Raw genomic sequence first — 24785 nt, forward strand, 5'->3', positions numbered from 1 at the left:
TTCCAAAGGCTATTAAGGGAAGGGTGTGGGAAGCTTAAAATGGTGATGGATGGAATGTAAGTATGTACAGTAGAGTGTTGAGATGGAATTCAATGTTGACTTTGATAATGAATTAGAATGTATGAGTGGCTGAAAGTGGAGTTGCTGGAGAAGAAGTGACTGTGGCACCAGTGGTGGTTTGCTCTCTTATTTGTAACTTGGAATAAAAGGGTTACAACCACATTGACAGTATGTTAAGTCTTTACAATAAAGGGGGTAGTAGTGTGTGTTCATTACTTCACTACTATAAACAGCCTCTTGAAAGCTCAGCTACTGATGCATCACAAAACATGTATGAGTCGCAATCAAATTCCAGAAGAAAACTCTTTCAGTTTTCTTTTTTTATTTATTTTCACTCGTAAAAGATGGACTTCTTCAGGGCAAACTATTATGTATTCAACAAGTATCCAATCCTTGTAGCCATTGACAATCCATCCCACAGCGTAAAAAAAGTGTATATTTCAAGGTCCAAGGATGACAAATCCCCAGTGAGGGACTAGTGTTAATCTAAAATTCCAGGCCTATCCACCTGTAATAGGTGCATTACCTCCTCGTCCTGTCTTCCTCGCCACAGTAATCTACATATGAGCCTCCGGCTCCACACAGAACTCCAAGTAAAATTCAAAGAGCAGCGCTCTAGTCTCCCCTCCCTCCTCCAATATGGCCCCCGAGGCTTCCACCAATCCCATAAAGGGACACATATCCAGCAACTCAGCCTGTTCTTTTTTTCTGCACTTCTCCGAGTGCTGTGGTTTCCCTGCTGGTCAGGTGAGTGGGACGGGGTTCCTGCCTTAGCGGTTCCCCTTGTCCCGTGGTATATGGTTGGGGGGAAGTTAGTTTGCTGCATGTTGCCTTATGCGGGGTGTTGCACCTGCGTTTGCTTAAATGTTTTGTTTCCCCCTTCTGTTGCCTGGTTGCCTCGTGTCCTGCTTCAGCGGACTTCCGGGGTTTGGTGGGTAGGCTGATTGGCGAATTTGCTTTCCTTTCCCGGCCGCGCGTCCTGCTGAGCGGACGTTACACGGCCGGGTGCGGGGTCTCTGGGAGCCGAGGGCTTCCGTGGGTGCTTTTGCCGGTCTACGGCCTTACCTGCTGCCGGTTTTCGCGCCGGCGGCGTTTCATGCCTCCATCGTTTCCTGCAGAGCGGGAGGCGCGTTTGGGGCTGTTTGGGCTTGGCGCGCTGCGGTCTGGGCGTCTTCCTGCTGCGGCGCGCGGCTCTTCCGGTGGTTTTATTTCCTTCGGCTTCGGTCCGGGTGGAGTTTGTTGGGTTGCCTAGCAACCTGGGGTCCTATTTTACCGGGCTGTTCGTCGTTATGCCGGTGTTTGTTTTCTTTCACTTGGCTGTCGGTCATGGATTCTTCTAACGTGGATGATCCTGATACTTTGGCCGTGGCTTCCGGTTCAGGGGTGCATGTTCCCTCTATGGAAGTTTTACAGCAGATGATAAATACTGCGGTTTCTGCTGCTTTGCGGGGTCATGTTCCTGTCCCTCCTCCTAAGAAGGCGAGGGTTGAGGACGATGCTGCTGATGCTGATTCCGCGAATGAGGAGGAGGTTGATGTCAGGGGTCGCTTTGTGCAAGGTGCCGACCTGAAGGAGGTGCTGGGCCACATTCGCGAAAACTTGGTGTTCCCTGCTTCTGCGGTGCCTCTGGAAGACGATCTGTTCTCGCAATATCGTCGTCCCGAGCCTGATTCTTTGCCTCTCCATTCCTCGGTCTTGAAGGTCCTGGAGAATGAATGGAAGGATGTGGACAAAGGTTCTTTTCCTCGTTTCTTGAGTAGGAGGTACCCTCTTCAGGATTTTGCGGTGAAATACCCTGCCTCCGTGAAGGTTGACTCTTTGTTGGCGAGCATGTCTTCACATGGGTCCGTTGTCTCGGAGGACTCTTCTCCTGCGGACCCGGTTGACCGTAAGGTGGATGGTGCTGTGAAACGCACTTTTGCGGCTGCAAATTTTTCTATCCGGGCGGCGGCCTATTCCTCTTACACGATCCAGTCCTTGCTCAAGGATTTCCAGTCTCTGTCGGAGTTGTTGGACCAAGGGGAGGATGTTTCTTCTACCCTGGCGATGATGGAGCAGCAGGTCCGTCTGCTGTCGGATGTCTCCTTTGATTCGCTGGGGGCTGCTGCTTCTGCGGCCGGATCCTCTGTGGCTGCGAGGCGTCAGTTGTGGCTCCGTTCCTGGAAAGCTGATGCTGCTCAGAAAAACTTGCTTATGAAAATCCCTTTCTCTGGAGTTAGGCTTTTTGGTTCGTCTCTTGACGACATGGTGAAGAAGACGGCAGAGGACCGTAAACTGCTTGCTCCTGACCGTCCTGGCAGGTTCCGTGCTTTTGGTTCCCAGCGGTCTTTTGGTACCTCGAAGAGGGGTCGGGCTGGTCAGCCCTTTCGTGGACGGGGGCGTGGCCGGGGTGCTCCCTCCTTTGATAAGTCCCGGTTCTCCGGCGCTTCTGCCTCCTCCGCTCCTGCTTCCAAATCCTGACTGGATCGCTCCTGGTGTCGGTCCGGTTGGGGGTCGACTTTCTTGCTTCATGAACTCTTGGCGCGAGACTGTGTCAGACCAATGGGTGCTTCGCGTGATTTCGGAGGGGTTGCGCATTGGATTTGCCCAGACGCCCCCAGACTATTTCAAGGCCACTCCTTGTCCCGGAGATCCGGTGAAACGGTTGGCGCTTTTGGACGGCATCGCTTCCATGGTGGTCAAAAAGGCGGTGATTCCTGTGCCCTGCGACCAAGTGGGGAAGGGGGTGTACTCCATTCTTTTTCTGGTGTCCAAGCGCACGGGGGATCTTCGACCGGTGATGGACCTGAAGTGGGTGAATACTTTCGTCCCTCACCAAGGGTTCAAGATGGTTTCCCTGCCTTTGATCCTTCCTCTGATCTCTCAGGGGGATTTCCTTGCTTCGATCGACCTGAGGGATGCTTACCTTCATGTTCCTCTTCATCCGGAGTTTCAGAAGTTTTTCCGGTTTTGTGTGCAGGGGCGTCATTACCAATTCCAGGTATTACCTTTTGGACTCTGCTCTGCTCCACGGATCTTTACTAAGATTCTGGCTCCTCTTATTGGACATTTACATGGAGAGGGGGTTAGTGTTTTTCCTTATCTGGACGACATTCTAATTTCTGCTTCTTCTCTTCCTAAGGCGGAGTTGCATGTCCAGCAGGTGTGCCAGGTCCTGACGCATCATGGGTTCCTAGTGAATGTGCCGAAATCCTCCCTGGTTCCTGCACAAGAATTGACTTTCATTGGGGCTCTGTTCAAGACTCAGTTGGGGATGGTGTTCCTGCCCCCTCCCCGTGTTTTGTCCCTGATGTCTGCTGTTCGCTCCCTGTTGGTGGGGGTTTCTCATCCTGTGAGCCTGTGGTTGCGAGTTCAGGGTCTGATGTCGGCTTCCTTGTTGACGGTGCCATGGGCTCGCCTTCATATGTACCCGGTGGTGTCCCACATTTTATCGCATTGGGACCCCTGTTCCCTCGATATGGATGTTCTGGTTCCTATGTCGGAGGAGGTTCGGGTGGTCCTGGGTTGGTGGTTGGACGAGGGTCATCTGTCCAAAGGCCGCCCTTTTCTGATTGTTCCCACCCGCGTGGTCACTACCGATGCCAGCCTGCTGGGATGGGGTGCTACTCTGGGGGTTTCGGCGGCTCAAGGGATTTGGCCTCAGTCGGTTTTGTCCTGTTCCTCCAACTTCAAGGAACTGAAGGCCGTCCTTCTGGGTCTGTTGGAATTCTCAGCTCTTGTTCAGGGTCACCACGTGCAGATCCGGACGGACAATCAGGTTGTGATGTCGTATGTGAACCATCAAGGGGGGTGCAGGGTTCGCTCCCTCAGTTGCCTGGCTCGTCGGATTGGTTCTTGGGCGGAGGTGCATCTGTTGTCCCTGTCGGCCATCTACCTACCTGGGGCGGAGAACACGGTGGCGGATTGTCTGAGCCGGGTGTTTCCTTCCATGGGTTCCTTATCTCTCACGAGGTGGATGTTCAGGAGGTTGCGGATGATGTTTGGTTGTCCGATTGTGGACCTGTTTGCCTCCCAGGACAATGCCCAGACCCGTTGTTTTTGCACAATTATGCCTTGCCGGGACGCCTGGAGGGTGGACGCCCTTTCGTTCCCTTGGCCGGAGGGTCTGCTGTATGCCTTTCCCCCTGTTCCCCTGCTTCCGGCTGTGCTTCAGAAAATCAAGAGGGAGAGGTCATTGGTGCTTCTGATTGCGCCTTGTTGGAAGCGTCGCCCTTGGTTTCCCCTTCTGAGGGAATTGGCGGTGTCTCCGGGATGGCCCTTGCCGTTCGTGCCGTATCCGCTGATGGGTCCTCTTCTTCCACTGCCTGTGTTCCGTTCCCTGGGTCTGCGGGCCTGGCTCTTGAGAGGGAGTCTCTGATACGTGGCGGTTGTTCGGTGACTGTGGCTGGTGTCATTCAGCAGTCACGGCGGCCTTCTACGCTTAAGTCTTACGCCAAGCATTGGGATCATTTTGCTTCTTGGTGTATTGATCGTGGGCTGTCGTTGGATTCTTTGGATCCAGCTCGCATTCTGGACTTTCTGAACAATGGGTTTGTGTTGGGTTTGGCCATCTCGACCCTTCGGGCTCAGTGGGCCGCCATTCGGGCTTTTCATGTCCTGCCTTTGGTGTCCATTTCTCCGTTGGTTGCTCGACTTTTTAAGTCTCTTTCTTTCCAGCGGCCTCGTCCTATCATGCGTCCTCCTCCTTGGGACCTTCCTTTGGTTTTGCGTTCCTTGCAGTTGGCTCCGTTCGAGCCTTTGGAGTCTGTGGACCTGAAGTTTTTGACTCTCAAGGTGGTGTTTCTGGTGGCGATTGCATCTGCCAGGCGTGTGGGTGAGTTGGGTGCTTTCCTTCGTTCTGCCCCGTTTTTGTTGGTTTTGGCGGACCGTGTGGTCTTGCGCCCTCATCCCACCTTTGTTCCTAAAGTGGCTTCTTTTTTTCACCGGTCTGCCGAGGTGGTTCTTCCGGTTCTGTGTCCTGATCCCTCCTCGGCTGAGGAGTCCCTTTTGCACCTCTTGGATGTTCGGCGTGCCTTACTGATTTACATTTCTCGCACTTCTCCCTTTTGTAAGGTTGACTGCTTGTTTGTAAATTATGGTTTGTCGCGTCAGGGTATGAAGCCCTCCCTGTCCACGATCAGTCGGTGGATTAAGGAGGCCATCCTTTTGGCCTATGCTTCGGTGTCGGTGGTTCCATCTCTTCCTGTTCAGGGTCGTTCCACCAGGTCTGTTGCTGTATCCTGGGCTTCTTTCAAAGGGGTGTCTATGGAGGATGTTTGCAGGGCTGCTACGTGGTCTTCTCCGCATACCTTCATGTCCCATTACCGCCTCCAGATTGGGGGTGGGGGTTCTGTTTCGTTTGCCTCATCGGTTTTGACTGCTGGGGTGCCTTAAGAGATTGTCCATTTTGGGTTGTTGTGCCTCTGTATATTAAAATATGTTTCACTGCACTGATGTGGTGGTCTGTTTTCCTTACATGAAGCTGATTGCTTTGGTATCGGCTCATATGTAGATTACTGTGGCGAGGAAGACAGGACGAGGAGGTAATGCCCCGGTTACTTACCGGTAATCTTCATTACTCCGAGTCCATGTCTTCCTCGCCACAGTATAGTTTCCCTTCCCTCCCGGCCCTGGTGGTGGCTTCATGTCTGCGGCTTGGTTTTCAGGCTGAGTTGCTGGATATGTGTCCCTTTATGGGATTGGTGGAAGCCTCGGGGGCCATATTGGAGGAGGGAGGGGAGACTAGAGCGCTGCTCTTTGAATTTTACTTGGAGTTCTGTGTGGAGCCGGAGGCTCATATGTAGATTACTGTGGCGAGGAAGACATGGACTCGGAGTAATGAAGATTACCGGTAAGTAACCGGGGCATTGATAAGCACCTGGATGCCAAACAGGTCCACCTCTCCTGTCCTGATTAGTATCAAAGGGGAAAACCATGTATGGCTGCTAGGTGGGTTGTTTTGTGCTGTAATCACTGGATGCTTTTACGAGTTAAAATAATTTAAAAAGAACTGAAAAAGTTGCCTTCTGGAATTTGATTGGGACTAGTTTTGCGGTGCCTTACTACATGAGCTTTGAACATATTTGACAATATGGACACATCCTTGGATAGCAGATGCAAGTGGTGAATGCAAACATTTTTCCTATTAATATAAACTTCCTGTTTCCTGCATCATACTCCATAGAAAAATGAGTGATGTTCCACGGCTCCCCCAACAAGCATGGCGCCTCCGACGCATTCCGACACACACTAGGTTAACGCTCTAGTTCGTCTTCCGAGCCGAAATGATTAGAACTTAGTGCAGCGCCGCTATCTCCTTCCCAGCCAGTATCGATCGGTTGCACTGTCTCCCGCCTCGCGCACGCGCGGCATAGCAGCTGGCGCGCGCTATCTATCAGGATACGGCGGCTTGTGTCCGCGCGCGTCGCATCCTCGGGCCGTTTCTTTTCCCCTGGCTAGCGCCGTCGCTTCCGTTCTCCTCACGTAGGTTGTGGCGTACTTGTTTTCTTTTTTTTCCCCTCTGTCCCGCCCCCTCGGATGGTGACGGTGCGTTCCATGGAGTCTGCCGGCGGCGAGGAAGCGGCCTGAGTGTGTACGCCGGAGCCTGAGTGAGTACTGGGGCTCACCAGGGGGAGGGGCCGCGGTCGGTGAAACCTTAGAGGGGAGGCGGGGGCGTGAGGCCGCCTGGGGAGGATACGGGGGAGGGGGGGTAAGGCGAGGTGTTAGTAATGACTGCTACAATTACTTGTCAGTGTCTGCGGCATTGCTTTGTCCAACAGTATACTCTCCGGGCCTTAGTGTTTACTTACTCCTAAAAAAAAACAAATGCCCTGCTGTGAGCTTTCAACTCCAAAACAACTTCAGTGAGGTTCACTGTGCTCCAGAGGACCCACCTGACGTCTGCCACGAGCGTGGCAGCTGGAATATTCGTGGAAAGAGAATGGCCTTGGAGACCACCCAGAGACACAAACAAAGGGATGGATGCGGTACTTGCACGAGTCTTGACCACTGATGATGATGAGGATGACTAGGATAGAAGTGCGTCGGGGTGGTGCATGAATATGGGATCTGTGTTTGCTGTGTGTGGCTCAGGCCCAGGCTGGAGTGACTGAGAAGAAATCAAACGTGTCCCAAGCACCGCTCATGTGTTTGTTCTCAGTCTGATGAGCAAACTGATGCACCTGCCTGGGGCATGTAGTGCAGCGAAAATAACTGCACTTTTTTCAGTGATCACGCCGCACCTTTTTGAAGTCAGAGTAGAGGTAGCCTCCTCCAAAATACGCCACAGGCTCTCTAGAATAAGGGGCCTTTTAAACGGTCCTTGTATCTATTGCGAGGGGGATAGTAGCAGCAGTGTGGCAGCCAATTTCCCAGTGGAAACTTAAACAATTAGTTATCTCCCTTAGCCTGTTAAAGAGGGCTGTATGAAGTTGTGGGACATGTTTAAGCTGTTTTCTCCATAATTTTAAATGTATGAGGGATAGTGCTTGTCACTTGTGAAATAAACGTTTCTAACCATTTCTGAGCGTTTTGATATATATATATATATATATATATTTGTCCTCCTGTTCTTCCAGCCTTGCCCCATAGTAGGTGTATAAAAAGCATTTGCAATGCAATAGGTCTCGCATTTGCCACAGTTTAAGCTATTGGTATTGTAAATGACAATGCCTTTGATATGTTTTGCCAATTACCACATAAATAAAAGGCATTTTCATTTACAATGTCAATAGCTCCAACTTTTGTAAATGTAAGACTTATTCAAAGAAGTGGCCGCCATTGTCCCGGACTGCTTGGGAAGTGAAAGCAGGCATGGTGCGCTGTATGTTGCAGGAAAGCATGTTGTACCTGCAGTAGGGGAACTTAATAAAGAAAATAGTGCTTACAGACTCAAAAAGATGTACTGTGTAACAACCAAAGTAAAAGGGCCAGTCTTTTAACTAATCACAAGCATATTAACTAATCGGAAGCCAGCTTTTATGAAGGGCAATGACACAAGCCAATGACAAATATAGGCGGAGAGTGGGCGGCCTTCTATTCAATACTCCAATACAGCATGCCGCAGAGCATGCGCTGCCCAGGCTCGACTTAAAAATTACCTAAGCCATGGTTGCTTTCTTGTACCTGTCGTCCTATCTATGCATTGTGAAAAGCTCCTCCTAACTTTTACAAACGAAGAAAATAACAGTACTGATCACCTCATGGTGTCCTACACCTTAATGTCTCAGCCAAAGTAATGTCTGTGAGAGCTGAAGCCCTATTATTAAACTTCACTGTGTCTTTAGTCTGTATTCCTAGGCTTTTTGAACACATTGACAACGAAAGAGTATCATTCACCCCAACAATTGAGTCTTTGGATGAGTGCACACCTTTAGATTTCTCTCTAACCTCTTCCGAGATAAAGATTGATATACAAATCAATGTCTGCCCATCCGTATACCACAAGTTTTACATTGATAACCCTACTGCAGTGGCAAATGGTTGCAGGGCCTTAACATGGGCATTGCGGATTGTCTGTCTTAACTCCTTGTGTGCTCATGACGAGACCAGGCCGTCGTGAGTCACAGTTGAGTTGTGCTCATGACACACGCGGTTAATTCCCCGCCTTTGCGGGCAAATTAATCAGGGTGCGGGGTCATGACAAGACCAGGCCGTCATGAGCACAGCTTCACCGTGACTTATAATAATCCACATTTGTAAAGCGCGAACGATCACCCGTAAGGGTCTCCAGGCGCTGGGGGCCGTCGGGAAGATTAAGCAAGCTATTGCCCAGAGTCACATGGTGTTGGGCTAATCTGCTGCCGGGGATCGAACCGTGATCCCTAGATTCCAGCGTACGTCACCATGGCCGCAGCGCCACAACTCTCCCTCTTATGACGCCCTGGTCTCGTCACGAGCACTGCTCCCCCCCCCCTCCACCGGGGGGGAATTACCCCCGCAGTGAAATGGTTAAATCTTGCTGATCTTTGTCAGTTGTTTGGCTTTTCCTCCACCATTGTATATAAATAATTACAGCTTTTGATTGAAGCTTGCTTTCTAAAGCACACCTGCCTGAGGAGGTGATGGTCCATGTAGTCTTGTGTATCCCATGAATGCAAATCACCGTAGTTACTGAACTTGGGCCCTCAAGCTATTAAACGTTCCAATTCAGGTTGCGGTGGTCTTCTCCTGCTTAATTTGTTATATCATGAGATCTCTTCCTTCCTCCAGGAGTAAATCTGAATAAATTCATATTCTGAAGCAAGAAAATAACTCTCTACTTATGAGGAAAACATGTCCCTGCAGAATAACGAGTAGATGTGCCATATTTTAAGTAGACAATGCATACTTAGTTGATCAAACGAAAATAGTTCTACACAGTGATCACTAAGCATGGTGCATTTGCATTGCTTTACCAAGAGTTGGATCGTAGATTAGTCAAAGACCGTGGGGAAGGTAAGAGGAAGTGGCATACTGTGGTTGTATAACCTGAGCTGTAAATAGTGTAGGATTACTGTTGCATTGGAATCCAGATCAGCTACTCTGCGAGTCAGGAAATATATAGTCGCATCCGTTATGAAGGGTCCTATTAAGTTTAACAAAAAAAGAGAAGAATTTCTAGTGATCCCCAGAGCACCTTTATGGCGAATAGACCATCTGCTTGCACCTGCATCTTATGGCATGACATAGCATAACGTACGTGGCCTATAGCAGTTCACACCAGTCCAATTGATCTGTTTGGGACTGATCTTATATCCAGCAAAGGTAATGGCCCTGTAAACACATTATTATTGTTAAAACATTTTTTTTAATAGCTTTGTCCAGCAGTGAAGCCTATTAAATAAATGTCACTGTCAAGTTGTAAGTATTTCATGTATGACTAAGGCACTTTATTTTTGACAAGTTGGCAGGGTATGCCCAGAAGTGGGTCCCTTGCTCACTTTGCCACTGGATTCAAGTAAGCCTGGATGATAATGGCTGATTAACCAAAACCGGTCCCAGGATGCTTGTTTCCGGTCCAGGGAAGACATGGCTTGGCAGTTCGGGCTGGACTGTTCCCATGAGGCACAGGGTGAGACTGATTTGCATATGGCCATGTCTGAACTGGGGTGGAGGAGTGAGCTAAAGAATGATGGATTAAACCCAGATTAGTTGACTGGGAGTGAGTGCTTGCAATGTTCAACACCCCGTCCATCATCCCCTTTGGTTTTACAACTTCTCATCCTAGGCATAGGTGGAGTAGAGGTCATCATATAGGTGTGAAATGTGGACTTTGAAGAGATAGCATTTGTCTTATGGTCTTTAAAGCACTAAAGTCATATCGTTCAGGGTTTTTGGTATTAATTCTCTTTTTGAACAACGTATATTTAATGTATGATGTTCATTTATAAATAAACCCACAGCACAATGAAATGCCTGAATTTTGCTTGGTGCTCAGGAGGACTAGAATGTAATTTTATAATTGACGGTTTTGCCGGCATTTAGTACTTTTGTGTTTTATTGGTGTTATTTGTGACTTGTTTTTGAGTTTTGTATAAGTTTGAAACAAAATGTAAATGCTAAAAGTAAGGAGAGTACTTTGCTTTGCTATTTGAATTACTCAGTGGTGACACGTTTTGCAGTAATTGAGGCAGGTCTTGCCAAATGATGTGTAAATATCTAAAACGGGAGTAAGTTCTATATTGAAAGTACTTTCTGTTCCAAATCTCTGACCAAGAGTATGAATGTAGTCTTTTCTGACAGTATAATTCTTCATTCCCGCGTGATTGTCAATTACGTGAACTTGATTACTAATGGTTTTCAACTATATTTATACTATCAGATTTATTGTACTTGTGGGATTCTGAAGTATTAACTTACCAACTTACAGCAGTCGTAAATAATTTTGGGGTATGTGGACATATAAACAGGAACACAATGGTACGTTTGCCAGTGCCTAGTATAGGGAAATGTAATTCGCCTGGTTTGGATGGAGAAGACCATTATGTACATAAGATCTGATATTCCCAATATGATGACAAATACTTGAAGAGTAAGATGTTTGAAGCCTTGGTGAAGAAGGTGAACAGGTTTTATGCATCTGAACAGGCAGCATTTAGTGGCTGTTGAAGGAGTTATGGAGGACATCTATGTTATGCAAATACGTGGCAATTTTAGTCTTCAAGGATCTGTGGCTGAACTGAGGCTTTTGCATGTTGGATATGGGACCATCAGATTAGTAAAATAATTGAATACATGACAGTGGCCCACCCTATGTACAAAGCAATGAGTTTTAAAGGGTGATCTTCCACAGGAAAGTGGTGGTGGGAATTCAGGACTAGTTTTATGATTGTTATCATATCAAACAATGTGTGTAGCACATTTTTAGGCTATATTGAGTTTTGAGAGAGACATTTGACTACAGTGTATAGGCAGTTAAAGTAATCCAACTGGCACACATCAAGCATGTTTGTGATTCTGCTAGATCAGTGGCACAATAACAAAACCCCTTTTTGCAAATCTAAATGGTGTGATGCTGTTTTGGAAACATCCTTTTGTTGGGTGGGGAATGATAACTCGCTTTTGGAGAGCACTCTCAAGTGACATCCTTTTTCCACAGGGATCGGGCTGACAGTGCCCAGTTCATCTGCCAAGGAATTGGAATGGGTACAAGATTGAGATTGCTCTGGACTACGATTTGTTTGGTGTTTTTTTTTTCTTCACCATTTCTGGTGAGTGAGTTTTCCTTCATTCAGTAGTGAACCTGTGAAGAGCAGTGGGAAAAGCTTTGAAGGTTTCTGATCTCACATTCAAGATTTCGTTTGAAGTGTTTATTGTCAGTGTACTTGTGATGGTAAATCTTGTGTGAGTCTTCAGGTATCAGGATGGAGTGTTTCCAAAATGAATAGAGTTTGTGATAAGCCGGAGTTCTGAGGCCTATCGCACTTACGTTAGATGCACTGATGAGGGGCCCAGTTTAACTATGTGGGGGTTCTTTTGTAGGTAGAAAGCAAACCACAACAGCACTAACACTAATGCAAAGTGGTGTGTAAAGCCCATCTGTTATCACTTAGTGAATGATGGGGTCTAACTGTCTAATCTGAAAAAAATGATATGTAGTAGAGACCACGCCTGGACGCAGCCTGGAGCCAGACTCAAAAAAGTCCTTCTGCTTTAGAGGCCGAGAGCCTTATGATTTGGATTGTGCAAATATCCCTCTAACAAAATTTGTAGTGGTTTATATTTGGAGAACTGCTTGATTGAGAGAGAGAGAATACATTTGAAGCCTCTTTCCTTCCCATATATAATTCTGTTGGTGTTCGGTGAGAAGATTGCTTCTCCTTGACCGTCCCATCAAAAAACGCATGTATTTGGGAGAGCATTTTCTCTTGTGATCTTAATCCCCACAAGTATAGGGTGTCTGGGTTTTTGGGATCATATTCCCTCTTACTAATGCCTGAGTATATCCTTATGATCTAAACCGGCTTGCATCTCTTCATGCTTATCCTCACTAACCTCTTAGAATTTCTTCTCTTTTTGGACTCTTTGATTCTGAGCACTAACATTTGGATGTACTATGCAGATTGAGCAGTGTGTATTTTCAATAAGCAATAATCGCGCCTCGGTTAGACCTCATTGGCTACGATACTGTGTAAATTAGCAATACGTTAGGGCAATTCTTTCCTCGGGTTGCGTGGTGCAGGGAAGCCTTCTTTTTGCCACACGGAGACCGCTGCACTTCAAATTCTACCTGGGGGCTTGCTGTGTTCCCGTTTGTGCTCCCGCCACCATCACCGCGCCTAGGAGGTGAGGACTCCAAGTCCAGCACTCCCCCTGCGGCGCTTAGCACCGACGCCAGCAGGAAGCGCCCGGAGGCGCTTGAAAAGCGGAGGACTACTTACGCCACACGGAACGCATGCGGGAAGAAGCCCTGGACATGAGCGGGCCGTCTTAGGCCGGGCTGGGCCACCCCTCTTGCCTCAAGACTCATTTGGAACCCATGAAGGTACTGGACACAAGGGTAGGGCCATTTAATTATTTTAAGATCTGGTGGCAATAAATCTTGTCAGTTACAGGCTATCAGGAACCTAAGGCTCTAAGCCTTTGTTCGGCTATCAGTGTGTTCCCTTTTCTGTATACTTAGTACATTGATTAATTATGTCAGCCTAATCGATTAGTTTTATAAATCTAGGTTAGTATTGTATCGCAGCAAGTAATTGTGCACTTTAGTATGGGGAAACACAATATAAAAGTCCAGTGCCACCATCTCAACGACCAGTACCCTCTCCTCTTAACCAAACATCTATTGATAAAATGCTTCAAAGAGCGATAGGGGTGGTCTCAACAGAAATAAAACGTACAGAGCGCAGGCTACCCCTGACAACTGACTTTCAACCATTGTCCACACCTACTAACCCTTCAATTACCCCTGACCTTTCTTCCCCTACCACGGAACAACTTTGGCACAGTACTCCTCAAGACAAGGGAGTGGGTACTACTTTAAAAACCCCTTTGAAGAAAAGGGGTCCGACCCGAGGAGTCAAGAAACCCATCGCTTGCAAGCCTAATAGTACAAACACAAGAGCTGGGACTAAGAGGAAAACCACCCATGGTGATTCCATAGAACTCGTAGAACCTGTTGAGAGTGGCTTAGACCCTAACAAGCCGAGTGAGGCAAAGCGTAAAAAGAGTGACTCAGAACCCATCTGGTTTCCCTCCCTGCTGAGTTTCCTAAAAATACAAATTAGAGAGAGATAGTAAGGGAAGAATTAGCTCACACCCATGGGCATATTGATAAAATAACTAGCCTTCAGGGGCCTAGAAACAAGACTTCATCCGCATCTACAGTTAGACTCACCCACAAAGAGGTGGTAGGCTTAGTGCCACCAGAGATAGGGGCGAGTGTCCCTGACCAGGTCGGGGGGAAAAACACTACACATAGAGAGAAGCAATCTAATTGTCTCATAGGGAAAAGAACAAATTGAGGGATCTTGGAGGCTGACGGACCAAGAGCTATCACAAATGCTGTCCCCAGTGTTGTCGTGGCTGCCTTACCATCTAGTCCTGAGTTGCCTACCCCAATGCTCCCCCCGCCCCCCCCCCCCCAGCTTCAATTCCGTATGTAGTAGTTCTCACTGGAGTTCCATCTCTTAGTCCAGGGGCAAAGGAATCACACATCGAGCTAAAAAACAAATGTCTCCTTTTTAGGTCGAGGACCGAAAGGCTGCGCTTGCGCAGTCTCCGGGAGGAGATTTAATGATTTGGAGTATGGGGGCTTGAACCCGCCTCTCTCCTTCATTGGCTGGCTTCCTAAACGGAGGCCAGCCATTGGAGGAGACAGGCGTCACTCCAATAAAGCCCCGTCTCTTTCGGATTCGGGGGCGTGTTTTTTTGCGTTCTTTCGACTGTGACATCAACCGCCACTCAGAAAGCCAAAACACGCCCCCGAATCCGAAATTTTCGGATGTTTGCTGCCGCCATTTTTTTTTGTTTCTTTTGCGAGGATAATTTGTTTTCTCACCCCTCCTACAATATCACCCCCAGAGGGGGGACTGGCCATTAATGCGCGTTTGCTTGCATATACCACAATAACGTGGCTCTTTGGATATGGCAGGAGGTGTGTTGCTCGCTATTAGCGTACCACCTTAGGACCGGGCCCTAATCCCGGCTGCGCAATAGGACAGCACTGTGTGATCCTGGCCATATCGATTTACGTTTATAAGCCTCATATCCTCTGCCATTGCTTGACGTGTTAGCTATACAACCGCCCCAGCATCGATGGGAAGCGAGACCTTGATGCAGTCTCACTAGGTGCACCCCAGCAGAATAATGTATTTGAAAGATTTAGGGTTCGGAGAGGTGGGCATTGGTTTGATAGAAAGCGTGGGGATCTGCTCGACTGGGCTGTGAGTGCAGGGGGAGGTGAGAAAGAGGCAGCGCTCGTGCCCAGGGAGTGGGCAGGAGAGGTTCCCGGTAAATGTTATCTTTTGTCTTCGTGTTGTCTGGTGGTTTTGTGGGTGAGAGCACCGTTATAGCATGGAGTACGCGAGGGTATGAAGAAGGGAAACTTTATGCGCTCTGTCGTGCCAGACTAGTCTGCCACCCACCAGCTCTCCGTCCTGGCAGTCCCTCCAGTTGCCATGCGCTGACTTCCAGTGGGCACGTCCTGCTGGCTCTTCTGAACCCATCCCTTGTTCCACCTAGGGATGCCATCTAGGGACCCATCCTGACAACGCCTCCGCCACTGCTGACGCAAAAACTCACTGTGTAACAAGGGTCCCGGCTCTTTACAGCGCCGTGAAGTTGGCATTCTTGAGGAACGACGCGCTATGGAAGTCCTATTGCTAATATTATCCTAAGCACCCTCCCGCACTTATAGTAAAGCACAGTGGCCCGATGGGTGCATGTTTGCTCCCGACACCCTCTTTCGAAATGAACATAACATTCTTGTACTAGCAGACAGCCTTCTCCCCTGAACATCTAATGTCCACTATGTAACGCACAAGCTCCTGCCTCTCCCTGGAGTCGGGTGTAGTTCCAACTAAGTAGAAGCAGGCGGTGGTGTCCCCGATCATTAAAAAAACCCTCCCTGGACCCATCTAAGCCTGAAAGTTATCGTCCCATCTCGCTGCTACCCTGGCCGGCAAAGATAACAGAGGCTCATGTCAATCTGGCCCTGTCAGAACATCTTGCCCGGACCAACGCCCTTGACCCCACACAAAATGGCTTCCGTGCTGGGCACAGCACGGAGACCGCTCTTCTTGTGATGGTGGAACATCTCCGTGCGAGGTTGGATGCTGGTCAAACGGTGGCGCTGATATTGTTAGATCTCAGCGCCGCCTTTGACATGGTATCCCACAGCATCCTCCTGCATCGGCTCGAGGAGATTGGTGTTGGTGGCCAGGCGTTGCAGTGGTTCCGCTCCTTCCTCGACAATCACTCCTTCGGTGTTACCATCCCTCCCTTCAAGTCCAACCTCCAGCCTTTGGCCATGGGGGTTCCGCAGGGGTCCTCGCTGAGTCCCACGTTGTTCAATCTTTACGTGAGACTGCTGGCTGACGTCGCTAGGCAGTGGGGCCTAACTTTGGTCTCATATGCCGACGACACACAGCTGGCGGTTACTCTCAGCAGGGATGCGGAACAAGACGCCCCCAGGTTCCAGGATGGACTGTAGGCGGTGGCTAGCTGGTTGACGGGAAACTGTCTCCAGCTCAATGCCACTAAAACAGAGGTAATGATTGTCGGAAGGGGAGTGGAGCTGTGGGGCAATGGTGGCCACCAGAGCTGGGACCTACCCCGACCCCGGTGTCGGAGTTGAAAAATTTGGGGGTCTGGCTGGACGCTGGCCTTACCTTTGTAGGTCACACTAAAAAAACAGCAGCCTGTTGTTTTGGTCTGTTGAGAGGCTTAAGACCAGTCCTCAAATTTTTCGATGCCCCAACCAGACAGCTGGTAATCCAGGCCACTATCATCTCTCGCCTGGATTACGCCAGCTCTCTCCTGGTCGGGGCCAATCAGGCTGAGCTCACTCGCCTGCAACGGGTCCAAAATGCTGCGGCCAGGGCGAGTGTCGGCCTGCCCAGATTTTGCCCGGTGGCGAGTGTTCTTCGCTCCCTACACTGGCTTCCAGTGAGGAAGCGTATTCTTTTTAAGGTCCTCTGTTTGACCTTCAAGATTCTGAGAGGTATAGGCCCCGAAATCATGTCCAGCTTTCTCTCCTTTTATGTCCCCACACGCATCCTCCGCTCTCAAAGCCAGGCCCTTGCTGTAGTTCCTAGATTTAGGCTCAGCCGCATGGGGGGTCGCTCCTTCAGCGTAAAAGCTGCATTAGCCTGGAATTCTCTTCCGGTCGAAATTCGTTTGCTGGAGGACCTTTTGACCTTTCGGAAAGCAATAAAAACCCATCTGTTTTAGCTGCCCCCTTTTAGGCTTTTTAGTCCTTGTCTTTTTCCTGTTGTGTTATGTTCCTCCTTGTCTATGCGCAGGACGCTCCTTGGCTGGAGTAGCTGTGCGCACAACAAATAACAATAACATAACATAACATAACAACACACACACACCTGCTGCAAGCCGCATATTCTCCAGCTTCTGTTTAATGCCCACCTTTTATTCATTTACAACACCATTCATTCATTCAGTCACCACTATTTCTTCATTTCCCTAGTTCCTTCATTTAGAGAGAAACCTTTCATCATGTTCACCATTCCTTTGCACAGTGGTCATTATTTCTTCATTTTCGCCTCCCTGCATCCAGAGAAAGGGGTAGAGCCCGTGGCAGCCCTATGTGCCCGCATGCTCCCTGCGCCGGCTCCTCCGAGTTGGTCCTCCGTGCAGGGGGCAGGGTGCGTGGGTGGCTCTGTACGTGTGGCTCTGTGTGGGTGTAAATGCAATAGGTCATGCATTGTGAGCGATTAAGCTATTGGCATTGTACATGACAATTCCATTTATTTAACGATTACGATATTGGCAATGTAAATGACAATGCCATTTATTTATGATTTAAAAAAAAAAACACCCAAAAAAAGTTATGAGCAATGCCTATAGCTCTACTTTTAATAATGCAGAGACATTGCATTGTAAATGCTTGTTGTTTCTAGCAGGGGCCAATTTGTTAGTGCAAATGATGTTCTGCTGGCTAGTAGAGTAAGTTGGGTGGGAAGCAGACCAAAATATATCAAAGGGGAGTCCATAATAGTGAACCTAAGGAAGCCACATATCACACAACATCTTCTATACCCTGTCTTTGTCCATCAAGCTAGCCAAATCATGCTAGTACAAGGGGTGAGGATCATGGTACATACGATTGGCACCGAGTGCGTCCACAAGGGGGACAGAAGTTTTCTTACCAAAATCCCATCCAGTTTACTCTACCTCTACAAAACAGATTTAGGCATTTAGATGAAGTAGACTGACGGTTGGAGACTCAAGCGGGCAGAAATCTAGAGGGTAAAGCCAGTGAACAATATCGACATGTCAGTCCACACCCCGAGCAAGCGGAATTAGACTCTAGTCATAATGATGCCTATCCTAGTTCTGTACAAGCTCCACCTCCTTTTTCCTTGCCCCCAAATTTAGCCCTGTTATAAGAAAACCGTGGAACCTAGCTTATTCAACAAATACAAAATATAGTATAGAAACTCAATGGAAGCTATACAATTCAGGTTGTCCTGACCCAGCCGGGACAGGAGTTTATTACCTACAAACAATGTTAAATATACAATACAATTTTTCAAGACACAAGCCTGTGCCGTACTGACAAAGAGGAAGGAAAAAGATATAGGGTGAGAAAGAGGGTGATTTTCAGGCAATGAAAGAGAGCAAAGACAGGGCACTGCAAAGAATGCATAGATTGCTGGCAGTGTCGCCTGGAGTGGAATGTACACCAAATTTTTGAGAATATTACAAGTGTCAACCCACTCTTGGGTGTCGACGTTTCGATCCCTAAAAGCTCTAATAGATGCACGGGATCATCATCAGGACTTATTTAAGTAGCAAAACATGCCTGAATGAGCAAAGCCTGTTTAGAGAAAACACAAAAGGAAACAAGGTTTTTTACAGATCCTTAGCCAATAAAGAATTCATAGAGAACTAAATGCCCACATTGTAATTACATTCGAAATCGCGGTGCCCCAGTGCTTGGTGTTTTGTGTTTAAGTAAATAGTTTAAAACATACAAAGCTACATAATGCAACTTATCATAACTTCCGGAATCGCAGTGGCATGCGTGAGGTTCATTCTGCTCTGGGGCTCTGTGGTGAATGTGAGCCTAGTATAAGTCTATTTGATAGTGCCTATTTATTTTGTCTTTACTTTAACAGATCGGTGAAGGTTAGCTTTAAAATCACAGTCTCGGCAGGGAAGGTAATCTAGTCACACCAATGGAACATAACCAGCGTTTTAACGTACCATGTGGTTGAGGTTACACACACGTTTAAAAGGAGTTCGATGGTTGTCCTAATATGGTCGTTTTAAAACTTCAAAGTCCGTCTATGGGTGGCTGCACTGTAATTAAGGAATCAGTTTATGGGTTAAAAACCGGGAAGTTGCAAAAACAGGCAAACATTTTCCATGTGGGGATGAGGTGGTTACCTTTAAGTCTCGTGCTAGCATCGGAACCTGAAGTATGGAAGCATCAATGGTGCCATACTTTTGTATCAGAATTTCCAACTTTTATTCTTTTCTGGGGAAATGAAATGGAGACTCGGGTTACTTAGAGCTACGAAATGGTGATGAAAACGTGATTCTATCTAAGACATAAGCAGGGTACTCACGAAGTTACAGTATTCTGGCTTGCCTCGCCCTGGGCTTCAGCAATGTGGATAACGGGCGCTGAAACAAGGGTTCAAGAATCAGCGTGCGCGGAGTAAAAGCTGCGCCCGATTCAGTAATGGAGGTCAGAGATAGCCTAACGGTACAAGCGTTCCACTTACTTAGTCAGGATATGACAGCCGCCTCTCCCAGGGGTGCTCGGTCGATGCCGGATTCAGAGTGGAGGCATTTCCGCAAAGGCGGTTTGTAAGACTGGCTTTGATCACGTGTTGTTAACAGTAGGCGCCATTATGGAACGGCTATCGCGCTAAGGTGCCGGCCATCTTTGAATGGAGGGCAAATAGCAAAAAATAATTAAACAGTATTTGGTTGCGAGTATCATACTGCTAGGATAAGGGCATTATGGATGCAGTCATGGAATACTGTCTACAGGGGATATTGTGAACCTACTTGGAACAGTTAAGATGATAGTGACATATGTGCAACAAAGTGACAATTGTGCAAAAGTGAAGAGGTGATTAATAATAATAAAAAAAATTTTAAGGGTGACTAATGATAATAAAATAATTTTCGATCATCGACTCCAGATGTCTAGTTACGCTCAGAATTTCTCAGCATCACATTGAGTTTATAATGTCTTGAATGGGACCAGCAAAGTCTCATTTAGCCTCCCAATCTTGATTTCAGAATGTTTTTTGGACACGATGTATCTGTACCCAGAATTTTGACCAGAAGTTCTCATAGCAATGTTGTCCAATCCTCGTTCCGATTCAAGCCTGTGTGGATCGTGTTGAATTGGATAATAGAGTTTAATTCTTCCCTGTTGAGCAGTTGTTGTAAGTTACCACCTCTTTGTGGTAATTTGACAGTTTTGAGGATGGTCCATTTTAAGTCGTCTGCTGAATGATTCATGTTTGTAAAGTGTTCAACCAAAGGGGCGTTCAGGGTTCCACAGCGTATGCGGCTCCGATGTTGACTGATTCTGGTCTTGATTTTCTGGGTCGTTTGTCCCACATACAGTAAGGGACAAGGGCATACAATAGCATAGATCACATTGCAGGTGTTGCAGTTCGTGAAATCTTTTAAGTGATTCGTGATGTTATTGTGACTGAAAGTGCGCCCCTCAAGTGTTAGATCGCAAACAATGCAATTCCCACATTTCACATGTCCCCTCAAGGCTGGTAACCCCCAATTTGAATCTATTGTGCTCTTCAAAGGTGGTGCTGGGAGGGCTGCACGGACAAGGTGGTCTTTGATGTTTCCACTCTTCTTGAAAGCAAACAATGGTTTGTCAAATTTTAGTGTCCCTGAGTTGAGGGTTGGCCAGTGACGGAGAATTGTTTTTCTTATTTTGTTTGAAATTGGGGAGAAGGTTGTTACGCAGGCTATTCTTTCCGAGTTTGGCCTTGCCTTGGGTTGGAGTAGTACCTCCCTTGGGCAGTACCAAGCTCGTTTTGATGCGTTTCTCACTATCCTACTCGGGTAGCCTCTTGTTTTAAGTTTCGAGCATAGTGTGCCTGCTTCTCTGAAATAATCCGTCTTTGAGGAGCAGTTTCTCCTAATTCGAAGGAACTGCGAATAAGGGAGAGAGTCTTTGAGGGGTTTGGGATGATTGCTGTCATACCTCAATAAAGTATTTCTTTCAGTCGGTTTCCTATAAAGGCGAGTCAACAATTCGCCTTCCTCATGGTAAATTGTGAGGTCAAGAAATGCTATCTCAGTTCTGTGATGCGTAAGAGTGAATTGCAAATTGTCACAGTTGTTATTCAACCAGTGCAAGAAGGATTTAAGAATATCCCTGTCACCGTTCCAAACAAGAAAAATGTCATCTATATAACGTTGCCAGCAATTGATACTTGTTCTAAATGGGTTTGTATCAGTTAGGATGGTGCCGGTCTCTAATGCGTCCATGTACAGAATAGCCAGGTGAGGAGCAAAAATAGCTCCCATGGAGGTACCTTTGATCTGTTGAAAGAATACCCCATCAAAGACAAAAAAGTTCTTGGTAAGACAGAGTTCCAGCAGCTGTAGTATAAACAATGTGGGTACCCTGTGTGGACGTGGTCTAGAGTCTAGTGTCCTCTCGATGACCCGTAGAGCCGCTCCCTGAGGTATATTAGTATAGAGCGACTCTACATCTAGTGTACAAAGTGTTTGAGTACTGGGGTCATAGGGTTGATGCTCAACCAGATTAATCATTTGCATGCTGTCACGAACGTAACAACATGTAGAAGGCACAAAGTCTTTAATAAAATAGTCAACATAGGACCCTAAGGGTTCCAAGATAGAACCACACGCCGAGACTATCGGTCGGCCTGGTGGGTTCTCAGTATCCTTGTGGATTTTTGGGAGGGTATAAATGACCGGCAATCTCGGACATTTGACATTGAGGAAATTGTATTCCTTCTTGCTGAGAAAGCCCTCATCTCTGGCATCTGTGGTAATTTTCTTGATTAGAGTTTGGATTTCCTGTGTAGGATTACGGCCCAATCTCAAGTAATGTTCCCTATTACTTAGCTGGCGGTTAATCTCATTCTTGTATGTGTCAATATTCTGTAACACAATACCACCTCCTTTGTCTGCGCTCTTTATAATCAGATCCGTCTTGGATTTAAGTGAATCTATTGCATCTTTCTCCACTTTGGGTATATTATATGGAATAAACAGTTTCTTTTTCTCAAGGATCTCAACTTCCTTGAGAATCAATTTCTCAAATGTGATGATTTCTGGAGGAATCATGCTTGCCGTTGGTAAGAAGGTGGAAGGCGGTGAGAAAGGAGTGTTACGAATAGGGTCTGGTGTAGGGTGCAATTGAAAAAATGCTTTTAGACGAACCAGTCTAAAAAAACGCAACAACTCAGTTTGCAATTCCATGTAATTTGGACGTACCGTGGGGACAAAAGACAATCCTTTCTTTAGTAGTTCTAATTCAGAGTGTTGGAGAATATGGTTTGACAGGTTAAAAATAGGTAAGGTTTCAGTCAGATTGGGTGTTGTGGTCACGACCATTGATAAAAGTTGTTGCGGGTCCTCCGCTCCCCTGGGGCATTGAACCATTTCCTGGTTTTCTTGGCCTTGCCTCTCTGAGGGGTGCCTTGCTGACCTCTGCCTAAAAAATTATTATTGCCTTGTGCTCCTCCCCGACCCCTCCTTGGGTTGCTTCCTCCCTCACCTGGATCTGAATTGTCAGATGAGTCCTCTGAGGTATCTGAAAAGCCCACTATGTTTTGTCGTTTATTAAAACGACCCCAAGGTCTATTTTGGGGGTTGAAATAAGGTCTATTAGTGTAGAAATCTTTATTCAGATATGGGTATGTAGACTCAGCACTATAGTTCTTAATGTCTTTTTTGATTTTATTGGATTTTTTGTTCTGTTCAATGCGGTGATATTCGGCCACTGTTTTGTCTACCTGTTCCAAAAGCTTTTTACATTCGGCCGTGGGGTCGGAGTCGTTAATTTGTTTCAGGAGGTCAGCGATCTCTATCTCAAGGGCCTTCAATGTCTCCGAGGCGATGTCAATACCGAGTGCTAACCACTGTCTTGAACAGATGGTGCCAATATGGCTAAAATTCGTAATGTATTTAGGGTTGTCCGTAAATATCCCAGGGATATTACGAACCTGCAATCCTACTGGAATTACTCCGGATTTAAGATAATCCGTAAGCATTAACACCATCAATTGAAGTCTGACCTGTTTTTTCTTAAGCTTCTCTAATTGCTCTGGCAAACTGGATACAACAGTTTCTGGGACATCTGGGTTTTCAGATAGAAGTGAAGGTAATGTGCACAAGTGTTTAATGTGGTCTACAGTGTACAAAGGGGCATGGTCTGACATCTCTTTAAGGCTCGGGAAAAAAGGTTTTTTGATTTCTAGAGTGATATAAAGGTGCAAGTACGAGGGCACTAGGAAGGTCAACCTCAGAGGTGAGGTATTTTGGAGTTTAAGAAAAACCCTACAATCCTGGTGATTGCGCTTAGAACGTTTTATTGAAACAAGGGGAACCCAACGGATAGCTAAGAGCCATGGGTATAACTTTGTTATAAGAAAACAGTGGAACCTAGCTTATTCAACAAATACAAAATATAGTATAGAAACTCAATGGAAGCTATACAATTCAGGTTGTCCTGACCCAGCCGGGACAGGAGTTTATTACCTACAAACAATGTTAAATATACAATACAATTTTTCAAGACACAAGCCTGTGCCGTACTGACAAAGAGGAAGGAAAAAGATATAGGGTGAGAAAGAGGGTGATTTTCAGGCAATGAAAGAGAGCAAAGACAGGGCACTGCAAAGAATGCAAAGATTGCTGGCAGTGTCGCCTGGAGTGGAATGTACACCAAATTTTTGAGAATATTACAAGTGTCAACCCACTCTTGGGTGTCGACGTTTCGATCCCTAAAAGCTCTAATAGATGCACGGGATCATCATCAGGACTTATTTAAGTAGCAAAACATGCCTGAATGAGCAAAGCCTGTTTAGAGAAAACACAAAAGGAAACAAGGTTTTTTACAGATCCTTAGCCAATAAAGAATTCATAGAGAACTAAATGCCCTCATTGTAATTACATTCGAAATCGCGGTGCCCCAGTGCTTGGTGTTTTGTGTTTAAGTAAATAGTTTAAAACATACAAAGCTACATAATGCAACTTATCATAACTTCCGGAATCGCAGTGGCATGCGTGAGGTTCATTCTGCTCTGGGGCTCTGTGGTGAATGTGAGCCTAGTATAAGTCTATTTGATAGTGCCTATTTATTTTGTCTTTACTTTAACAGATCGGTGAAGGGGAGCTTTAAAATCACAGTCTCGGCAGGGAAGGTAATCTAGTCACACCAATGGAACATAACCAGCGTTTTAACGTACCATGTGGTTGAGGTTACACACACGTTTAAAAGGAGTTCGATGGTTGTCCTAATATGGTCGTTTTAAAACTTCAAAGTCCGTCTATGGGTGGCTGCACTGTAATTAAGGAATCAGTTTATGGGTTAAAAACCGGGAAGTTGCAAAAACCGGCAAACATTTTCCATGTGGGGATGAGGTGGTTACCTTTAAGTCTCGTGCTAGCATCGGAACCTGAAGTATGGAAGCATCAATGGTGCCATACTTTTGTATCAGAATTTCCAACTTTTATTCTTTTCTGGGGAAATGAAATGGAGACTCGGGTTACTTAGAGCTACGAAATGGTGATGAAAACGTGATTCTATCTAAGACATAAGCAGGGTACTCACGAAGTTACAGTATTCTGTCAAATTACCACAAAGAGGTGGTAACTTACAACAACTGCTCAACAGGGAAGAATTAAAATCTATTATCCAATTCAACACGATCCACACAGGCTTGAATCGGAACGAGGATTGGACAACATTGCTATGAGAACTTCTGGTCAAAATTCTGGGTACAGATACATCGTGTCCAAAAAACATTCTGAAATCAAGATTGGGAGGCTAAATGAGACTTTGCTGGTCCCATTCAAGACATTATAAACTCAATGTGATGCTGAGAAATTCTGAGCGTAAC

The 24785-nt window shown here is 46.7% G+C and overlaps 1 protein-coding gene across 23 annotated transcripts in view; it reads left to right on the plus strand.

The window, feature by feature from the left end:
* Nucleotides 1–6354: 6354 nt before the first annotated feature.
* Nucleotides 6355–24785, plus strand: part of LOC147684447 (uncharacterized) — a 1151265-nt gene continuing 1132834 nt past the window's right edge. For 15 of the 23 annotated variants that reach the window (XM_086940376.1, XM_086940378.1, XM_086940381.1 and 12 more), the window contains exon 1: nucleotides 6385–6647. The gene's annotated coding sequence lies outside the window, so the exon portion shown is untranslated. Of the gene's footprint in view, nucleotides 6648–24785 lie in introns of all 23 variants that reach the window. The other 8 variants (XM_086940377.1, XM_086940386.1, XM_086940393.1 and 5 more) reach the window with 3 other exon arrangements.

Source organism: Lissotriton vulgaris, chromosome 10 (assembly GCF_964263255.1).
Source record: "Lissotriton vulgaris chromosome 10, aLisVul1.2, whole genome shotgun sequence".
Classification (NCBI taxonomy): Eukaryota; Metazoa; Chordata; class Amphibia; order Caudata; family Salamandridae; genus Lissotriton; species Lissotriton vulgaris.